At 42.3% G+C, this 20,689-nt stretch overlaps 2 long non-coding RNA genes across 4 annotated transcripts in view; one reads left to right on the top strand and one right to left on the bottom strand.

The window, feature by feature from the left end:
- The window catches only part of LOC121877108, an 8,426-nt gene extending 194 nt beyond the window's left edge, over positions 1-8,232 (top strand). The window contains exons 2-3 of the long non-coding RNA XR_006090890.1: positions 1,907-2,118; positions 8,198-8,232. This is a non-coding gene — a long non-coding RNA (uncharacterized LOC121877108). The remainder of the gene's footprint in view (positions 1-1,906; positions 2,119-8,197) is intronic.
- A 9,825-nt stretch (positions 8,233-18,057) lies between these two features.
- Positions 18,058-19,594, bottom strand: LOC121877109. Of its 3 annotated transcripts, none has more exons than XR_006090891.1 (3): positions 19,355-19,594; positions 18,297-19,136; positions 18,058-18,213 (listed from the first exon to the last, which is right to left on the bottom strand). It is a non-coding gene; the product is annotated as an uncharacterized LOC121877109 (long non-coding RNA). The 3 variants fall into 3 exon arrangements; XR_006090892.1 differs by having other exon boundaries at positions 19,369-19,594; XR_006090893.1 differs by having other exon boundaries at positions 19,392-19,593.
- Positions 19,595-20,689: the final 1,095 nt, after the last annotated feature.

Raw genomic sequence — 20,689 nt, 5'->3', positions numbered from 1 at the left:
GGAGTGTGTGGGGAGGGAGGGAGGTGTGTGGGAGGGGGTGGGTGTGGGGTGTGTGGGAGGAGGTGTGTGGGGAGTGTGTGGGAGGGGAGGTGTGGAGAGGGAGGGGGAGGGGGCGTGTGGGAGCGTGTGGGAGGAGGGTGTGGGAGGGGGTGTGGTGAGGCAGGAGGATGTGGGAGGGAGGAGGGTGTGGGAGGGGGGTGTGTGGGAGGAGAGGTAGAGTGTGTGGGAGGGAGGGCGTGTGTGGGGAGTGAGTGTGTGGAGTGTGTGGGGAGGAGGAGTGTGGGTGTGTGGGAGGAGTGTGTGAGAGGAGGGAGGGAGTGTGGGAGCGTGGGGAGGGAGGGAGTGTGGGGAGGGGGTGTGTGGAGGCAGGGAGTGTGTGAGAGGGGAGGGAGGGGTGTGTGGGGGCGTGTGGGGAGGGAGGAGGTGTGTGGGAGGGAAGAGTGGTGTGTGGGAGGGAGGAGTGTATGAGAGCGAGGGAGTGTGTGAGAGGAGGGAGGGAGGTGGGAGCGTGTGGAGGGAGGGAGTGTGTGTGAGAGGGAGGAGGTGGGAGTGTGTGGAGGGAGGGAGTGTGGGAGGGAGAGGAGTGTGAGGGAGGGAGGGAGGAGGTGGAGAGTGTGGGAGGAAGGAGTGTGGGAGAGTGTGGGAGGGAGGAGTGGAGGAAGGGAGAGTGTGGGAGGGAAGGAGTGGGAGGGAGGAGAGTGTAGTAAGGAGGGAGGTGTGGTGGGGAGTGGAGGGAGGAGTGTGGGAGGAAGGAGAGTGTGAGGAGGGAGGAGTGTGAGGAGGGAGAGTGGGAGGAGGGAGAGTGGGAGGGGGGAGAGTGTGGAGGAGGGAGGTGGAGAGTGGGAGGGAGGGAGGTGTGGGAGGAAGGGAGAGGTGGGAGGGAATGTGTGGAGAGGGGAGGGAAGGAGGTGTGGAGGGAAGGAGTAAGGGGAAGGAGGGTGTGAGAGTGGAGGGAGGAGTGTAGGGAGGGGAGGGAGGTGTGGAGGAGGAGTGTGTGAGAGTGTGGGAGGGAGGGAGTGTGTGAGTGTGGGAGGAGGAGGAGAGGGAGGGAGGGAGTGTGTGTGGGAGGGAAGGAGTGTGGGAGGGAGGGAGTGAGTGTGTGGGAGAGTGTGGGAGACTACCTATAGATACGCTCACGTAACCACTAATTAGGATACACAATTGTCTCACTATCTTGTATAAATATTGAGTATTGTTACGTGAAACAGTTAGGTTAGGTCAGGTCAGGTCAGGTCAGGTTAGGTTAGGCCAGTTAGGGTTAGGTCAGGTTAGGTTTGGTTAGGGGTTAGGTTAGGTTAGGTTAGGTTAGGTTTAGGTTAGGTTGTAAGAAGATGGAGGGTCAGGCCAGGTTTGGTTAGGTTTGGTTTGGTTTGTCAGGTCAGGCTGTGTTAGTTAGGTTTGGTTAGGTTAGGCTAAGTCAGGCCAAGTCAAATTAGGTTAAGGTTGGGTAGGTTAAGTTGGTTTGGGTTAAGCTTAGGTCAGGCAGGGTAGGTCAAGAGGAGCGTGACTCAGGTGTTATAATAGTCTTCATTTAAACGTTTCCCGCGGCAGGTGAGTCACGGTGAAGGGGCTAGGTGTCACTTTAATAGTATCTTTACTGTGAGTGTTGTGCTGGTTGCTGTCTTTCTCTTTCTCCTGTGTTTCTCTTCGCCTTTTTTTGTTTTTGTTTCTATTCTAGTACAGTCTCTCTCTCTCTCTCTCTCTCTCTCTCTCTCTCATAGTACCATGTATATTATTTATACTATCCATGCACTAAGATAGTCATCAATACTGTAACGTAAAGCCAATATAGTTAACACAGTGTCACATATATATATATCTATTTACGGTTAAAATTAAGTAACCATTTTCTGAGATAAACCATTTTCTGTTATTCCCGTTTTCTGTGGTGTGTCGCCCCGCCCAGAGGAACGCTTCGAGTACGCCAATAAACTGAGAGCGGCAGTGACTCAGCTACGTACGGCAGGAGAACGGCTAGGCAAGTACGAGATAGAGAAGAGACACGCCATTGACACAGAAAACTACGAACGAGCTAAAGTGAAGAAACAGCAGGCAGAGGAATACAGGGAACAAGTGTACAAGGCTCTAGGCATCGAGGAACTACTTGAGAGGAAGGGGGTATGTCTTTTTTTGGGGACTGAATTATTTATACTGTGTGTGGTAGTGTGGTAGTGATGCAACAGTTTATATATATCTCTCCCTCAGGTGTATCTCTGTGCGTGTGTCTCTCTATATCTCTCCTCACGGTCATTATCTCCTCGTTAATGAAATGTAAAAAATAGGGAATTGAAAAAAAAAGTGGATTTGAGAAGAAGGTTTATTTCTTGAACTTAAATCTAAGTGTTGTTGTGGTGGTGGACTGTGGTGGTGGACTGTGGTGGTGTGGTGTGTCTCTCCTTACTATAATCTCTCCGTCAGTGTCAGGGGAGGAGATAATCACAAATATCTCTGTCTGTCTCTCTCACAAAACCTGACTTATGATAAATTAAAGCAGATATAACCTTACGACTTTTCTGTTCACCTGAGGAACATCGCCACTTATATATAGAACTCCCACACTTATAATACGGGGAATAAAGTGTTAAGTACGGGTTATAAGTAAGTGTAGTGTGTCGTTGAAGATGTGTAGGGGTAGTGAGGTAGTGACAGTCAAGTGGTGACGATATATGCAACATGGTGATATGTAGTAGTCAGGTCTTATATTGTGAAAGAAAACGGAAACTTGGTGAAAAAATCGTGTGTGTGTGTGTGTGTGTGTGTGTGAGAGAGAGGTGAGGTGACGCTTAAACCCCCGAGCTTTGAACCTTAAACGCTCAGAAACCCCGATAAAACGAACTCTTATATAACATAAAAGTAGGTTCTATTTCTACATCCGTAAGGTCAGGCTTAATAAATCAGAGGTTCAGTTAAGAGTGTAAATTGATTTCGAGGGTCTGAAGAGGTTTAAATCATTTCAAAGAGGTTCATTATAGTGTATCATAGAGAGGTTCACTCACCTTGGAACCCGTGACCAAAGGTGAAACCCCATCTGAACCCCTACACTGAACCTCACATTGAACCCCACACATTGAACCCCTCACACATTGAACCCCTGCCACATTGAACCCCGCCACATTGAACCCGCCACATTGAATTTGATGAACCCGCCACTGAACTCCCGAACCACACGAACTTTACACATATTGAACGAACATGACTGAACTAAAAACTCAAATCCCAAAAAAATTAACATGCACTTTAACACCGAAAGTTAAAAAAAAGAGAATTTAACACATTTTAATACAAGTGGTTTGTGTAGGGAAAAGATTATGATTTAACACTTATTATTTATAAAAAAAATGGATATTAGTTTAACTTATTATTATTATTATTATTATTATTATTATTATTATTATTATTATTATTATTGTTATTATTATTGTTATTATTATTATTTACATCTGCGAGTATTTAAACAATAATTCTGTATGACGGTTTGTCTATATGCATGTCTGTCTGTCTGTCTGTCTGTCTGTCTGTCTGTCTGTCAACTCATCATATAAAAACAGTGATTGATTTTGTCTGCTTGAAGTTGCTTGTGTGTTGTGAGGTGGTGATGGGCGGGGCGCGAGTACAGTCTCCTATTACGATCCTTGTTATTATTATTGTTATTATTATTATTATTATTATTATTATTATTATTATTATTATTATTATTATTATTATTATTATTATTATTATTATTGTTATTGTTATTGTTACTATATTATTATTGTTATTGTTATTATTTTATATATTAGAGTATTATCACTATTATTATTATTACCAGATGTTAGATGAAATAATGATATATAAAATATTCTAAAACGTATATAAAGTTTACTATAATATATTGACTCGTTAATAGGCAGTTGCTTGAGTGAGTCACCCCTTAACATTTCACTTCCAGTCATGACTCATCTGCTTACTGTGAGTTATTGTCCATGAGTCACTACAAGGTCACTGATCTGGTGAGGAGTCAGTGTTGTAGTGTTGTGAGTTGGTGTTGTAGTGTGTTGTGAGTCAGTGTGTTGAGTCGGTGTTGTGAATTGGAATCAGTGTTGTAGTGTTGTAGTGTGTTGTGAGTCAGTGTTGTGAGTCGGTGTTGTAGTGTGTTGTGAGTCCGTGTTGTAGTGTTGTGAGTCAGAGTAAGAGTGTTATAGATGATTGTTGTGCTATAGGTTGTAATAGCAGAATTATAGTACCTGGTTTAAATTGATTATAGTGATATGATCCGTCCAGACTGTCAGACAGACGAAGCTGGGCGCCAAGACAGAGAGACGATCAGTCTGTCTGTCTGCCTGCAGGGAGCGTGAATGTGTTTAAGGTGTAGAGGCTGACGCCAACAACAACCACACCTTGAGTTAACGAGCTGCATGACCCAGTGTTTAAGGTAGAAGCTGTCGCCAACACAACAACCACACCCTGAGTTAACGAGCGTATGACCCAGTGTTTAAGGTGTAGAGGCTGTCGCCAACACAACAACCACCACCCTGAGTTAACGAGCTGCATGGCCAGTGTTTAGGTGTAGAGGCTGACGCCACAACAACCACACCCTGAGTTAACGAGCTGCATGACCCAGTGTTTAAGGTGTAGAGGTGACGCCAACACAACAACCACACCCTGAGTTAACGAGCTGCATGACCCAGTGTTTAAGGTGTAGAGGGACGCCAACACAACAACCACACCCCTGAGTTAACGAGCTGCATGACCCAGTGTTTATAGAGGCTGTCGCCAACACAACAACCACACCCTGGAGTTAACGAGCTGCATGACCCAGTGTTTATATAGAGGCTGACGCCAACACAACAACCACACCCTGAGTTAACGAGCTGCATGACCCAGTGTTTAAGATGTGAAGCTGTCGCCAACACAAAACCACACCCTGAGTTAACGAGCTGCATGACCAGTGCTTAAGGGGTGTAGAGGCTGACGCCAACACAAGAACCACACCCTGAGTTAACGAGCTGCATGACCCAGTGTTTATAGAGGCTGTCGCCAACACAACCACCACACCCTGAGTTAACGAGCTGCATGTCCCAGTGCTTATGGTAGAGGCTGACGCCAACACAACAAACACAACCTGAGTTAACGAGCTGCATGACCCAGTGTTTAAGATGTGTTGCCAACACAACCACCCATACCCTGAGTTAACGAGCTGCATGACCCAGTGCTTAAGGTGTAGAGGCTGACGCCAACACGAACCACACCCCTGAGTTAACGAGCTGCATGTCCCAGTGTTATGTAGAGGCTGACGCCAACACAAGAACCACACCCCTGAGTTAACGAGCTGCATGACCCAGTGCTTGTAGAGGCTGACGCCAACACAAGAACCACACCCTGAGTTAACGAGCTGCATGACCCAGTGTTTGGTGCAGAAGGTCGCCAACACAACAACCACACCCTGAGTTAACGAGCCGCATCCGTGTTTAAGGTGTAGAAGCTGTCGCCAACACAACAACCACACACCCTGAGTTAACGAGCTGCATGACCCAGTAAGGTGTAGAAGCTGTCGCCAACACAACAACCACACCCTGAGTTAACGAGCTGCATGACCCAGTGTTTAAGGTGTAGAGGCTGTCGCCAACACAACAACCACACCCTGAGTTAACGAGCTGCATGACCCAGTGTTTAAGGTGTAGAGGCTGTCGCCAACACAACAACCACACCCTGAGTTAACGAGCTGTATGTCCCAGTGCTTATGTAGAGGCTGACGCCAACACAAGAACCACACCCTGAGTTAACGAGCTGCATGACCCAGTATGAGCAGAAGCTGTCGCCACAAACAACCACACCCTGAGTTAACGAGCTGCATGACCCAGTGTTTGGGTGTGGCTGTCGCCAACACAACAACCACACCCTGAGTTAACGAGCTGCAGTGTTTAAGGTGTGCGTGTCGCCAACACTTACCACCCTGAGTTAACGAGCTGCATGACGATGTTTAAGTGTAGAGGTTGTCGCCAACACAACAACCACCCTGAGTTAACGGGCTGTATGACCCAGTGTTTGAGTGCAGAGGCTGTCGCCAACTTAACAACCACCCTGGAGTTAACGAGCTGCATGACCTGTGCTTATGGTGTGAGGCTGTGTCAGCTTTAACTTAACCACCCCTGTGTTAACGGGCTCATGACCCAGTGGTTTAAGGTGCAAGGCTGTCGCCAACACAACCACACCTGAGTTAACAGGCTGCATGACAGTGTTTGAGGTGTGCTCGCCAACTTTGTAACCCACACACCCTGAGTTAACAGAGCTGCGCAGCCCAGTGTTTAAGGTGTGAGGCTGTCATAACACAACCTTCACACCCTGAGTTAACAGGCTGCATGACTGATGTTTGGGTAGAGAAGCCTCGCCCTTTAACCTTCCCTGAGTTAACGAGCTGCATGACCCCTGATGCTTGAAGTGTAGAAGCCCAGCGCCAACACAGGTTGCGCCCCTGGGTTAACGGCTGCGTGATGTGGGTGAGCTGACGCCAGCTTTGCCAACACCCTGGGGCCGCAGGCTGCGGCCCGATGTTTGAATGTAAAGCGTCCTTAACATACCACACCCTGAGTTAACGAGCTGCGCAGCTGATGCTTAAGGTGCGGTACCAGCGCCAACACATGTATACACCTGAGTTAACGGCTGCATGACCCAGTCTTTGGATGCCGTGTCGCCTTTGGCACCACACCCTGGGTTAATGAGCTGCATGACCAGTGTTTAAAAAGATTATGGCTGTCGCCAACATAGCACCTGGTTCAACAGGCTGCGGCCAGTGTTTAAGGTGCCAAAGCTGTCGCCTTTGTAACCCACCTGGGTTAACGAGCTGCATGTCCAGTGCTTAAGGTGAAAGGGCTACTCTCCAACAGCAACCTGAGTTAAAACATGACAAAATGTTTAAGGTGTAGAAGCTACTCCTTGGCTCGTAACCCACCTGGGATTGTGGCTGCATTTCGTCTTCCAGACAGGCTGTATACTTCTTGCTTTGCCCCTGAGTTAACAGACTCCTTATTCAGAATGAGTAGAAAGTCAGGACTTCTTTCTGTATGCACAACTAACTGTTACCCAGAACTGATCATAGTAATTAACGCTCAGTTTCCCAATTACTGCTCGTTGAGCAAATATGGCGTAAAGAAACTTGCCTGGTTTCCTGCAGAACCATCCACAGTGCATTTAACTACGTATCTGAGCATGCTGACAGTACCTTGAACCAGTGGGTAGTTGTTAGACAAACAGAACAGGGATGTGAGAGAGACCAATGTCTCAAAACATTCAGAACTCATGTGTTTAAATTTTAATGAAAAATGTTGAGGGTACAGCAACCGCGCGTGTATTCAGTTGAATAAAGATTATCATCAATAGCCGTAAAGAGTACGTGATACAAGTGTTGCCATATGCGCGCAAAAGGTACGCTGCCTTTATTGCCACATATGTTTTAACTGAACACCGCAAGTCTTTTTATAACTATTCTTTATCAACACGTTGCCCTTAACGCATTGCCTCCGCGGTGCCCATCTAACCATCCTCATCTTAACACGTTGCCACATCTATCGCGTGTGCCACGTCTTGCATTGCCGCATCTCACGTTGTCACATCTAACACGTTGCCATCTAACATTGCCACATCTGTCGTTCCATCGGTAACGTGCCATCTAACACGTTGCGCTCTAACGCGTTGCCCTGTAAATTGCCCATCTATTGCGTTTTATCTAACATTTAAACATCTAACACGTTGCCATCAACACGTGCCATATCTGAACGCCATCAACGTTGCAACAACGTTGCTACTCATCGCCTCATCAACACGTTTGCCACATCTAACGTTGCCTCCTAACACGTGCCTCATAACGTTGCCACATCTAATGCTGCTATTTAATGTTGCCCATCCCGGGCGTTGCCATCGCTGCCCATCTTGCGTTGCATCTAACGCGTTGCCACATCAACGTTTACATCTGTACGCTGCCGTAACCGCTTACATCCTTGCGCTGCCACTTCTCGCTGCCACATCTAACGCTGCCACATCTAACACTTTCCATGGCCGTTGCCACATCTAACCGCTGCCATCTAACACGTTGCCACATCTAACGTTTCCACATCAGCACGTTGCCGCATCTAACACTGCCATCCTTGCAGTGCCACAGCTTCTTTTGCTGCCATCTAACACGTTACATCTAACGTTGCCACATCTAACGTTACATCTACAGAAGCTGGATAAGAACAACACCTGAAGCGAAGGTGTGCGTGGGTTGCCTGACCCACGACAGAGTCAGCCTCGCTCATGACCCCTCGCCCACGCCGCACCCACTGCCCCCAACCACCTGTCTTCCCAAGACTCACCAGTACGCCGCCAATCTGCCCTCATGCTTGTCACCATATTGCCGCCCATCAGACGCCCTCCGCTCTCTCCTGAGCTTGCGTTCAGCCGGCCAGCTGACCAGCACGCCCACTCCTCACCCTCACCCAGACACCCGACAGTTGCTTGCACTTGCCCCTCCCCGCCCTCTGCAGCTTCCTCGTCTGCGGTATATGTTCTTACGACGAAAGGACTCTTGCCCGTTATAGACAGTGAGTTGGTCTCCGTCACATGTACTGTGTTGGTCCTTCCATGTAACGTTAATAGAGATCTAACGTTACGGAACCTAACCTAACCTGGCCCAGCTTATGTTAACCTAACCCAACCTAACCCAACCTAACTTAACCCAACCTAACCTAACCCAACCAACCCAACCTAACCTAACCCAACCTAACCCAACCTAACCTAACCCAACCCAATTTAACCCAACCCAATTCCAACCCAACCCAACCTAACCTAACCTAACCCAACCTAACCTAACCTAACCCAACCTAACCTAACCCAACCTAACCCAACCCAACCTAACCTAACGTAACTTAATTTCATCTTCTCTCATATATCTTAACGTAACGTAACGTAACCTAACCTAACCTAACCTAACCTAACCTAGCTTTACGGAACCTAACCTTACCTAACCTTACCCTAATTTAACCTAACCTAATCTAAGTTTGTGGTTCCTATGGTAATTTCGGTTAGGTTAAGTTTGGTTCCTTTACATCAAATAAATAACAATATAGTGAAGTAGTTTAGTTGATGTTATGATGAGTCTGCCACACGCTTCTCTCCCTCTTCTCCCTTCTCTCCCTCTTCTCCCTTCTCTCCCTCTTCTCCCTTCTCTTCTTCTCCCTTCTCCTCCCCCTCCTCACCCAGATTCTCAAAGGTCTCTTATTTTCTCTCAGTGGGAGGTGAGAGAACAAGAATTAATGTCCACTTACGATTAATTTCTGAGATAGATTAATTTGGATTTTCTTAGCACCAGTTAGGAGACAAAATTAATAATGTGACTCTACCTTAACTAGATACGTTCACTTAGCACCAGTTAGGAGACAAAATTAACACCGAGACTCTACCTTAACTAGATACGTTCACTTAGCACCAGTTAGGAGACAAAATTAACATTGAGACTCTACCTTAACTAGATACGTTCACTTAGCACCAGTTAGGAGACAAAATTAACATTGAGACTCTACCTTAACTAGATACGTTCACTTAGCACCAGTTAGGAGACAAAATTAACACTGAGACTCTACCTTAACTAGATACGTTCACTTAGCACCAGTTAGGAGACAAAATTAACATTGAGACTCTACCTTAACTAGATACGTTCACTTAGCACCAGTTAGGAGACAAAATTAACATTGAGACTCTACCTTAACTAGATACGTTCACTTAGCACCAGTTAGGAGACAAAATTAACATTGAGACTCTACCTTAACTAGATACGTTCACTTAGCACCAGTTAGGAGACAAAATTAACACTGAGACTCTACCTTAACTAGATACGTTCACTTAGCACCAGTTAGGAGACAAAATTAACACTGAGACTCTACCTTAACTAGATACGTTCACTTAGCACCAGTTAGGAGACAAAATTAACACTGAGACTCTACCTTAACTAGATACGTTCACTTAGCACCAGTTAGGAGACAAAATTAACACTGAGACTCTACCTTAACTAGATACGTTCACTTAGCACCAGTTAGGAGTCAAAATTAACACTGAGACTCTACCTTAACTAGATACGTTCACTTAGCACCAGTTAGGAGACAAAATTAACACTGAGACTCTACCTTAACTAGATACGTTCACTTAGCACCAGTTAGGAGACAAAATTAACACTGAGACTCTACCTTAACTAGATACGTTCACTTAGCACCAGTTAGGAGACAAAATTAACACTGAGACTCTACCTTAACTAGATACGTTCACTTAGCACCAGTTAGGAGACAAAATTAACACTGAGACTCTACCTTAACTAGATACGTTCACTTAGCACCAGTTAGGAGACAAAATTAACACTGAGACTCTACTTTAACTAGATACGTTCACTTAGCACCAGTTAGGAGACAAAATTAACACGTGGAAACTTTCAAAGATTATCAATATTATTTTTTATTTGTATTTTAATTAAATTTAACCTGTTAGATGCGTTCTTATACCTTGAAATATTTATCTTAAGAACCTTTGAGAATCTCGACTCCTGATTACCCTGGATGTGAACTGTGTAATACTGTATTTTTCTCCTAGGATAAAAACCTCTTAAAGTATTGTAGTTCATCCTAGAGATAAAATTTAATTCTATTCCCAGGATGATTAGTGAAGTTAAACCTGTAAAAATTATAAAATAGTGGAAATATGTTAAGAGATACAGACGAGTTGCCACACATTATTGATTGTTTTTGTGTCTTAGTGTAGATAATGTTTTTGTTACGTCCAACTTCTGTGTATTTGTTCCTTGTTTGTGTATGTTTAGTTTTTGCCTTATGTATGTAGTGTTCATGCTTCATTTGTTCTTAAGTATTGTGTATGCTTGGGGTTCCGTGGCCGAGTGGTTACTGCGTTCGCCTTCTGTTTTAAGGGATCGCTGGTTCGATCCCGGGGCTGTAAATGGGTAGCCTGATATTACAGTTTGGGAAGTGAAGGTGGTCGAGTACAGTGTCTAACCTCCACACACACACACTGATGACGTAGTGTACAGTGTGATGACGTACTGTACAGTGTGATGACATACTGTACAGTGTGATGACGTACTGTACAGTGTGATGACATACTGTACAGTGTGATGACATACTGTACAGTGTGATGACGTACTGTACAGTGTGATGACGTAGTGTACAGTGTGATGACGTACTGTACAGTGTGATGACGTACTGTACAGTGTGATGACATACTGTACAGTGTGATGACGTACTGTACAGTGTGATGACATACTGTACAGTGTGATGACATACTGTACAGTGTGATGACGTACTGTACAGTGTGATGACGTAGTGTACAGTGTGATGACGTAGTGTACAGTGTGATGACGTACTGTACAGTGTGATGACATACTGTACAGTGTGATGACGTACTGTACAGTGTGATGACGTACTGTACAGTGTGATGACATACTGTACTGTACAGTGTGATGACGTAGTGTACAGTGTGATGACGTACTGTACAGTGTGATGACGTACTGTACAGTGTGATGACATACTGTACAGTGTGATGACGTACTGTACAGTGTGATGACATACTGTACAGTGTGATGACGTACTGTACAGTGTGATGACGTAGTGTACAGTGTGATGACGTAGTGTACAGTGTGATGACGTACTGTACATTGTGATGACATACTGTACAGTGTGATGACGTACTGTACAGTGTGATGACGTACTGTACAGTGTGATGACGTACTGTACAGTGTGATGACGTAGTGTACAGTGTGATGACGTACTGTACAGTGTGATGACGTACTGTACAGTATGATGACGTACTGTACAGTGTGATGACATACTGTACAGTGTGATGACGTACTGTACAGTGTGATGACGTAGTGTACAGTTTGATGACGTACTGTACATTGTGATGACATACTGTACAGTGTGATGACATACTGTACAGTGTGATGACGTGGGGCCGGATACTCAAAACACCTCATAAGTTACGTCTTTCAGCATGATACAGTACCATATATTGTCGAATCTTTACAGTACCGTAAATGTAGCATGCTCAAAATTTAATTACAGTTCCGTAAGCCTTTCCTAAGTTTTCATAACTCTAGTGTTTACCCTGTAAATTAAGTTCTCTTGTCGGAAGGTAGATGTCATTGCAGGAGCTAGTTGGCCAATCAGCGCTCAGTTAACAAAATCATCAACCAATCACAAGAGAAGGAGAAATCAGCTGAGAGCGATGCACATAATATTATTTTGTAAACATGGAAGGACCACCAGCCAAGAAGAGACGGCCTAATTTCAGTGAGGCTGAATTATACGCTATTCTGGGCAAATTCAAATAAATTGGTTATTGATAGCATAGTCTTGCCGAACCTAAATGACAAATCACTTCTCTTAAATTACTCATTTAGCCTAGACCCTGGTGTTTTCCTTTCAATGTTGGGAACATTTGGTTTGAATTGTCTTCAAGTTCATACAAAAAACAACAATTTATAACCTGAAAATATATTGGATTAGCCGTAAATGTTCTTAAATTAATACTCTACCAATGATAAGGTTCAAGGAAAGTCTGGAACTAGGCCTAAGGTAGCTGCTAGACAAAGTGTCTCACTGACGGCCTGACGCTCACCAAAAACCATGTACACATTCTCTAACCTAACATAACCTAACATGCCATAACATAACATAACCAAACCGAACCTATCTAACCTATAACCTATTGGTATAATTTCTTATTTAAATAATCCTCATGTTCTAACTAAATTAAGTAGGCCCCACGTTTAAACATTTATTTGCCTAAGACTGAAAAAGCAGTTATATAGGCCTCTATTAATCAAGTTAATTGCAATCCATATTTTACGCCTAATATCATTTAATTTTGGCCTACCAATGGAAATTTATAGCCTTTCATGTTATCATAAGTCATATACAGTACATTAGAAAAACAAGGCGAAGTCTTGGCAGGAATGTTCACTTGACCTCATATTTGGCTTTCATTACAGAGGGATATTTACGGCTATACAACATTAATAAGTTCTATCTATAAGTTACTCAGTCATAAAACATATCTTTACCCTAAGTGTGAACAATACAAACCTTCTGTTTTGGTAAAAAATACTTTATAATGTGTAAGAAAACAAAAGATGCGTCTCTTCCAAACTGAGACAAATACAAACACTCAAGCCGCTTATTATGGCAACAAAAAAGTTACGAAAAAGACAAAGTGAAATATTATATTTCAGTATGATGATGTACAAAACATTTTCTTCATTAGTCTATGATAAAACAAGTCTAACAAGCATTATTACAACATATATTATTATTATTTTTTATACAATCAGGAATTAGTCACTACTACATCCGGGTTGAGTGTTACACAGCCTCAGGAGCTGGTGTAAGTTAGGCGCTTTAACTTACGGAGTTCGATGTCAAATATTTGTTTTGAGTATACCATCTGTGTTTTGAGTATACCATCTGTGTTTTGAGTATACCATCTGTGTTTTGAGTATACCATCTGTGTTTTGAGTAAGTCCAGTTACGGGGTACACAACGACATACAGTCCCATAAATGTTTTTGAGAATCCGGCCCCGTGGTGTACAGTGTGTTGGCCTCTGATGGTTCTCTGCTGTTAGTATATAGTCAAACCCCCACATAGCGGACTATATGGAATGAATGTCCGTTATATCGAGGGTCCTAACACCCCCCTCTAATGGATATAGGGATCAGTTATATAAAGTATCTACAACAATAACAAGTTATATATTTTATTAACAATTCTGTCAATATAAAATAAAATTATAGTCATTTATGCATTTTTTTATAAACATTATTTTTTTATTCATGGCAACACACGATAATTATTCATATATATATAAATTTATACATTAATATTATACATGGGCTCACGTGATATTTATTCATGTATACAATATTATAATGGTATTTATTATGGATGAATAAACTTACTCATTAATATCAATTGTTTCATCCAGTGTGTATTATTGTTGGTGTGTATGATGTATATTATTGGTAAAATGAGCTGGGGTGGTTAATCTCTAGGTAAAATAAGCTGGGGTGGTTAATTTCTAGGCAAAATAAGCTGGGGTGGTTAATTTCTAGGTAAAATAAGCTGGGGTGGTTAATTTCTAGGTAAAATAAGCTGGGGTGGTTAATTTCTAGGTAAAATAAGCTGGGTGGTTAATCTCTACAGTAGGTAAAATAAGCTGGGTGGTTAATCTCTAGGTAAAATAAGCTGGGGTGGTTAATTTCTAGGCAAAATAAGCTGGGGTGGTTAATTTCTAGGTAAAATAAGCTGGGTGGTTAATCTCAGGTAAAATAAAGTAAAATAAGCTGGGTGGTTAATCTCAGGTAAAAAATAGTAAAATAAGGGGGGTTAATCTCTAGGTAAAATAAGCTGGGGTGGATAAACTCTAGGTAAAATAAGCTGGGGTGGATAAACTCTAGATAAAATAAGCTGGGGTGGTTAATTTCTAGGTAAAATAAGCTGGGGTGGTTAATCTCTAGGTAAAATAAGCTGGGGTGGTTAATCCCCTTGTTTTTAAGCTTGAAAGTCGAATTATCTGAGCCATTCATAGTCATAATTTGTCTGTCCGTTCCTGTTAACAGACTATACCAACAGGAAGGAACCCTTTGTCTCCTGTTGAATCTGTTTATAAGTTATTATTATGTCTTAAGTATGTCTAAGCTATCATAGTTTCTGACTTATTGCATGTTTTTCTCTGTCAGTGTCTGAAGCAAATCAAACAGCCATAATTTCGTGTTATTTAAGACATCGATGGTTTATAACCCTGTCTATGTCTCACTGTCTGTCATTCCACTAAGCTGTGTTGTGGAATGACTTGACAAACTCTTTATGAGGAAAAGTTGTAGTAGTAGTTGTAGCAGTAATAGTAGTAATGGTAGTAGTAGTAGTAGTAGCGGTACAACATCACTGCACTGCACAACATCAAGATCAAGTGTCCAAGCTTTGCAATGTATGTTGAAAACTCGTATAGGAATCCATCAGACCTTTATATAGTAAACAACAAGGCTCTAAGAGGTGATACCATCCTACAGTCAACCGAGGGAAGAACACAGGGAGACTCTGTTGCAATGGCAATATACGCAATAGGCCTATCTGTGTGTCAGCTGTTCAGTGATATAAACTCATATCATAAAAACTTCTGTTTGCATATATAATTTTAATGTAATATAATTTAGTTACATACCAGTTGTAATATAATCCCAAACAAGGTAATTAACAACCAATAAACAAGTAAGTGATACGGGACTGAATATAAAGACAAGATTTTGAACATAGACGGTACAGTAAACTCGGGTACAGTATTCACCAAATACATAATACAGTACACAGCTGTACCGGACAGAATTCCGGTCATTTGTCCACACTTGCAGTACAGAACTCCGCTCCATTGTTATATGTATGTATGTATGTATGTATGTATGTATGTATGTATGTATGTATGTACAGTATGTATGTGTATGAAGGATTATCATCACACTAAGAATAATTGCCCTCACACTAACCAATACTAAGAAATAGAAAATGTCAATAATTCTTAGTTTATCTGAATATATCATAAACATAAAATACTAAACACTTCGGTAAACAAACACCAGACAATAAATACTAAATGCTATTATTCATCAATTGTTTGTGTTCTGGGTAACAAGTTCAATATACAGGAGCGAACACAAACACCTGTATAGTTTTGTAGGTTCGGTTTACTGGATAAGAGATATGTACACAAGGGGAGTAGTGCCCTCCGACCTGTCTGCTGGTCAACTGCTCTATAGGCGACTTATGGCAAGTGATACATTAACAGCTTCCATATGTCGCCAGGCACATTAATTAAGCATGTGGGACATGGTAATTACATTGCCACACGCTGCTAGCTAGGCTGAATAAATAATATATATAAATGGAGCACATACATAATATACATACATAATATATAATACAGCATACATAATATACATACACCAATCAGAGAATTGTATTCACATCTGAGGGTTGGTGACCACAGTCCTCCACTCTGAAGGTTTTTCGGCTGTTGCTACCAGTTCTTCAAGGTTGTGTATCTCTCTGGGGACCCAGTTTATAATTTCATTCATCCATCCCAGTCTCGGCCTTCCCGCAGCCCTCCTACCCTCAACTTTACCCATTAATAAATCTTTAATTATTCCCTCATCCCTAATTATATAACCAAAGTATTCCATTTTTTTTTGTCTGTACATTTCAAGTATTTCTCTTGAAGTTTTTGCTAACCTTGGTACTTCTTCATTTGTTTTCATGTCAGTGTAGCTTATTCTTAACATCCGCCAATAACACCACATTTCAAAGGCCTCCAACCTCTGTCTGGTGTCTGCTGAGAGTGTCCACGTTTCTGACCCATACATCAGTTCAGGCCATATGAAGTCTTTAAGTAAACCTTTTCTCAAATTGAAGTTAATGTCTTTTTTCATTAGGTCTTTTAGATTATTAAATGCTGTTTTTGCTCGCCCTATTCTTGTTTTGATTTCTTCTATACATCTACCATCACAGCTAATGTTACTTCCCAAACACACACAATTTTCCACTTGTTGAAGCTCACTGTTGCCAACCATAATTTTTATTTTAGGATTTATTTGTAACTTGGAAACAACCATTACTTTAGTCTTTACAGCATTAACTCTTGGGCCATATATTTTACCTTTTTTCACTAACCTGTTAACTTTATTTTGTAATGCCTCTTCACTCTCCATGGTAAGAGCAGTACCATCACCATAGCATATATTTGATATTACTTTACCATTAACTTTTATTCCTTCATTATCACTTATAACTTCTCTAGTTAATAATTCTGAATATATATTATACATTGTTCCCTGTTTAACTGTGAACCAATTACTAAGTTCATCATTTACTAACACTGCAGCCTCTTGTTGCCAGTAAAGACTCTTTAAAATTGTAATATCTTCTTCGTTAATGCCTATTGTTTCCAAGATCTCTGTAAGTGTATTGTGCTTTACCTTATGAAAAGCTTCATCAAAAACAACAAAGCAGATATACAAATTTCTCTGGACCTCTAAAACCCTTTCACTCAAAATTCTCAAAGCAAATATAGCTTCTGTAGTTCCTTTCCCCTAGTAAATCCATTTTGCTCTTCAGATAACTCAATGTCTATTCTAAACTTTATTCGACTTAAAATTATGTTGAATAAAACTTTACAGGCATGACTTATTAAGCTTATTGTTCTAAACTGGGTGCACTCTAGGGCTCCTGGCTTTGTAGGCAATACTACAAATATTGATTTTTTTAAATCACTTGGAAGGTTTCCTTTGAAGTAAATAATATTACATATTTTAGTCAAATAATTCATCCCGTTTTTACCCATTTGTTTCATCAATTCTGCTGGAAGCTGATCAACCTCACAAGCTTTATCATTTGCCATTTTGTCCTCAGTTGCCTCAACTTCTGTTTTCAGAATTGGCATTTCGATCTTTAGTTTCTCTTCGTGTCTTACCTCTACTCCACCCATATCAGTGTATAGTTCTTCTGCGTACTCTTCCCATCTCTCTCTTAAATATTCTGCCTCAAACAGGATCTCATTGTCTTAGCTGTTAATAGTTCCACCACATTTATTTCCGTATTTCTGGTACAATTCTGTGCTATTTCTGTACATTTCCGTATAGTTATGCCTCCTGTCATTTATATCCTTGCATTTTGTTTGTATGTTATCTTCCTTGGCCTGTCTACAGTCCTTTTTCATTTCTTTGTTCAGTTCCTCGTAAGCCGCGTTCCTGCTGTGTCTTATAAGTTTTTCCTCAGTATCTAACATTACTTCTTTGCATTGGTTCCTTGGTCCTTGTTCACCAAAGTCAATCTCTAGCAATACTGGGATGTGATCTGACCCACAACATACCTCTGGATAGGTCTTGGTTTGGGTTATTGAATTTTTAAATCTTTCATCAATTAAAATGTAATCGATTTGATTCCTGGCGTTGCCTTTGGGTGAGATCCATGTATGTTTAGAGTCATGTTCAAACTATGTATTAGTAATTATCAGTTTATTTTCTATACAAAAGTCAATTAATATTTTCCCTCTTTTATTTCTTTCACCCAACCCAAACGGTCCTACTGCTGGTGGTTCTTCCCCTTTCCCAACTTTACCGTTAAAATCACCCATTATAATCAGACATTCATTAAATCTAACAGTTTCTTTTGTTCTTTTTAAATCTTCATAAAAAAAATCTAGAACTTCATCCTGACTTTTAGATGTTGGTGCATAAACCTGTATTATTACCAAGTCCACAGGTTTAGCACTTAACCTGACTAACAAAACTCTATCAGACACTGGCCGGTATTCCTTAACACTTCTGCTCAACTTATGGTTTACAAGAATACCAACACCTCTCTCATGTTTCGTTACCACCTGAGTATATGAACCTAAATCCTTCACGACTAGTAATGTTATTTGACCCTAGCCATCTTACTTCACTTAATCCCAGAATGTCCCACTGTAATCTTTTCCATTTCCCTACAAACCTTACTATACTTATCATCCTTATTTAATGTCCTCACGTTCCATGTCCCTATTTTGAGTTTGTTCGTGATTAAACTTTCTGTAGTTGTGTTTAATGGCCAGGGCTTTGTTTTGCTGGGACAATACTTGCTAGCCAACACGGGAAACGAGAGTGAGTGGAGGTGACGATGATCCAACACCAGCGGCCGGACATTGTTATTGTCTCTGTCCATGGTGGTTAGGTTAGGTGAGGTGAGGTGAGAATGGCTGCCACTCATACCTCACTGGTAGTGTAGAGGCCAGTCATACCTCACTGGTACTGTAGAGGCCAGTCATACCTCACTGGTAGTGTAGAGGCCAGTTATACCTCACTGGTACTGTAGAGACCAGTCATACCTCACTGGTACTGTAGAGGCCAGTCATACCTCACTGGTACTGTAGAGGCCAGTCATACCTCACTGGTACTGTAGAGGCCAGTCATACCTCACTGGTAGTGTAGAGGCCAGTTATACCTCACTGGTACTGTAGAGACCAGTCATACCTCACTGGTACTGTAGAGGCCAGTCATACCTCACTGGTACTGTAGAGGCCAGTCATACCTCACTGGTACTGTAGGGAGACAGAGGTGCAGAATAAGCAAACAAAATACTCCCCACCTCCCCCCAGGTCATGTACTGTGTCTGTGTTGTGAGTACGCAAGTATTTCTGTGTGTGTGTGTGTGTGTGTGTGTGTGTGTGTGTTTTAAGCTATCCATAACATAAATGTATGTCACTCTATCGCAAATTAAATACAGCAATACAATGTCATGACCCAGAAGCATAATTACCCTCTAACACGAACTCAGTACAGGAACAGGCATTTACGCTTCATCCGGGGCCTCGTGGCTCATACGTCATCTTCATCCGCCAATCACCAAGCAACCTCTGTCGTCCAATCACGTCCGATGTACTTGATCGCAGCCAATGAGCGTCCTGTAAAGTGTGAATAATGGCGCTGTAAAGGAGTTAATTCACACACACACACACGCAGGGGTGGTGGTGATAGTTGTTGTTGTGGTAGTACAAACATTGTAACCAAGAACCTTACTGATATACTCCACCCTAACACGTTACCACCAACCACTACTACCACCATTACTACCACCACTCCTTCTTTACCTCCTCTCTTCTGGCCTGATAACTCTATAGCCAACTCTCCCCCTGACAAAGCCAACCTCTTTGGCACCTTATTCTCCTCTAATTCCATCTTAGACGATTCCCTCTCTATCCCTCCTACCCCTGCACCTCCTACTGAACCAATGCACTTTCCTATAATCTCCACTCGCTGGGTTGCCGGTGTGTTATCCAGGTTGTATATGAGTAAGGCGCATGGACCGGACGGAATACCCCCTCATGTTCTGAGGGAGTGTGCTGAAGCCCTGGCCCCTGTGCTTGCTCACCTCTTTTGCCTTTGCCTCAAAACCCAAACTTTTCCTTCTTCTTGGAAGCATGCCTTGGTTCAGCCCATCCCGAAGAAGGGTGACCATTCTAATCCCTTAACTATCGCCCCATTGCCCTAACTTCATCCCTCTCTAAGATTTTCGAAACTATCTTAAACTCCTATTTTCTCCGTCACCTTGAACGCCTTTCTCTTTTGTCGGATCACCAGTATGGCTTTTACCAGGCGAGATCTACTGGTGATCTGCTCTCCTACTGCACCCATCTTTGGTCATCCTCTCTTAGGGATTATGGCGAAACTTTCGTCGTGGCCCTCGACATCTCCAAGACATTTGACAGGGTATGGCACAAGTCTTTGCTATGTAAACTTCCCTCTTTTGGTTTCTCTCCCCCACTTTGTTTTCTCATCTCTAGCTTCCTGAGAACCGATCCATGGCAGTTGTTGTCGAGGGATCGATCTCTCGCTCTCTCTCTACCAGTAGTGGTGTCCCACAGGGTTATGTTCTTTCACCTACTCTCTTCCTTCTTTTTATTAATGACTTTCTTCACACTACAACTAATTATATCTATTCTTACGCTAATGATTCTACTCTTCACTCTTCTTCACATTTTCCCCTTCCTCCTAACCCTCAAACTAGATCTGTTTCTAGAGCTGATATCATTATTTCTATCAAGCGGATCTGTGCAGCATCTCTGAATGGGGAGGTAGAAACTTGGTTAAATTC

Source organism: Homarus americanus, unplaced genomic scaffold, assembly GCF_018991925.1.
Source record: "Homarus americanus isolate GMGI-L3 unplaced genomic scaffold, GMGI_Hamer_2.0 scaffold12816, whole genome shotgun sequence".
Classification (NCBI taxonomy): Eukaryota; Metazoa; Arthropoda; class Malacostraca; order Decapoda; family Nephropidae; genus Homarus; species Homarus americanus.
This window is presented reverse-complemented; position numbering and strand designations above follow the sequence as displayed.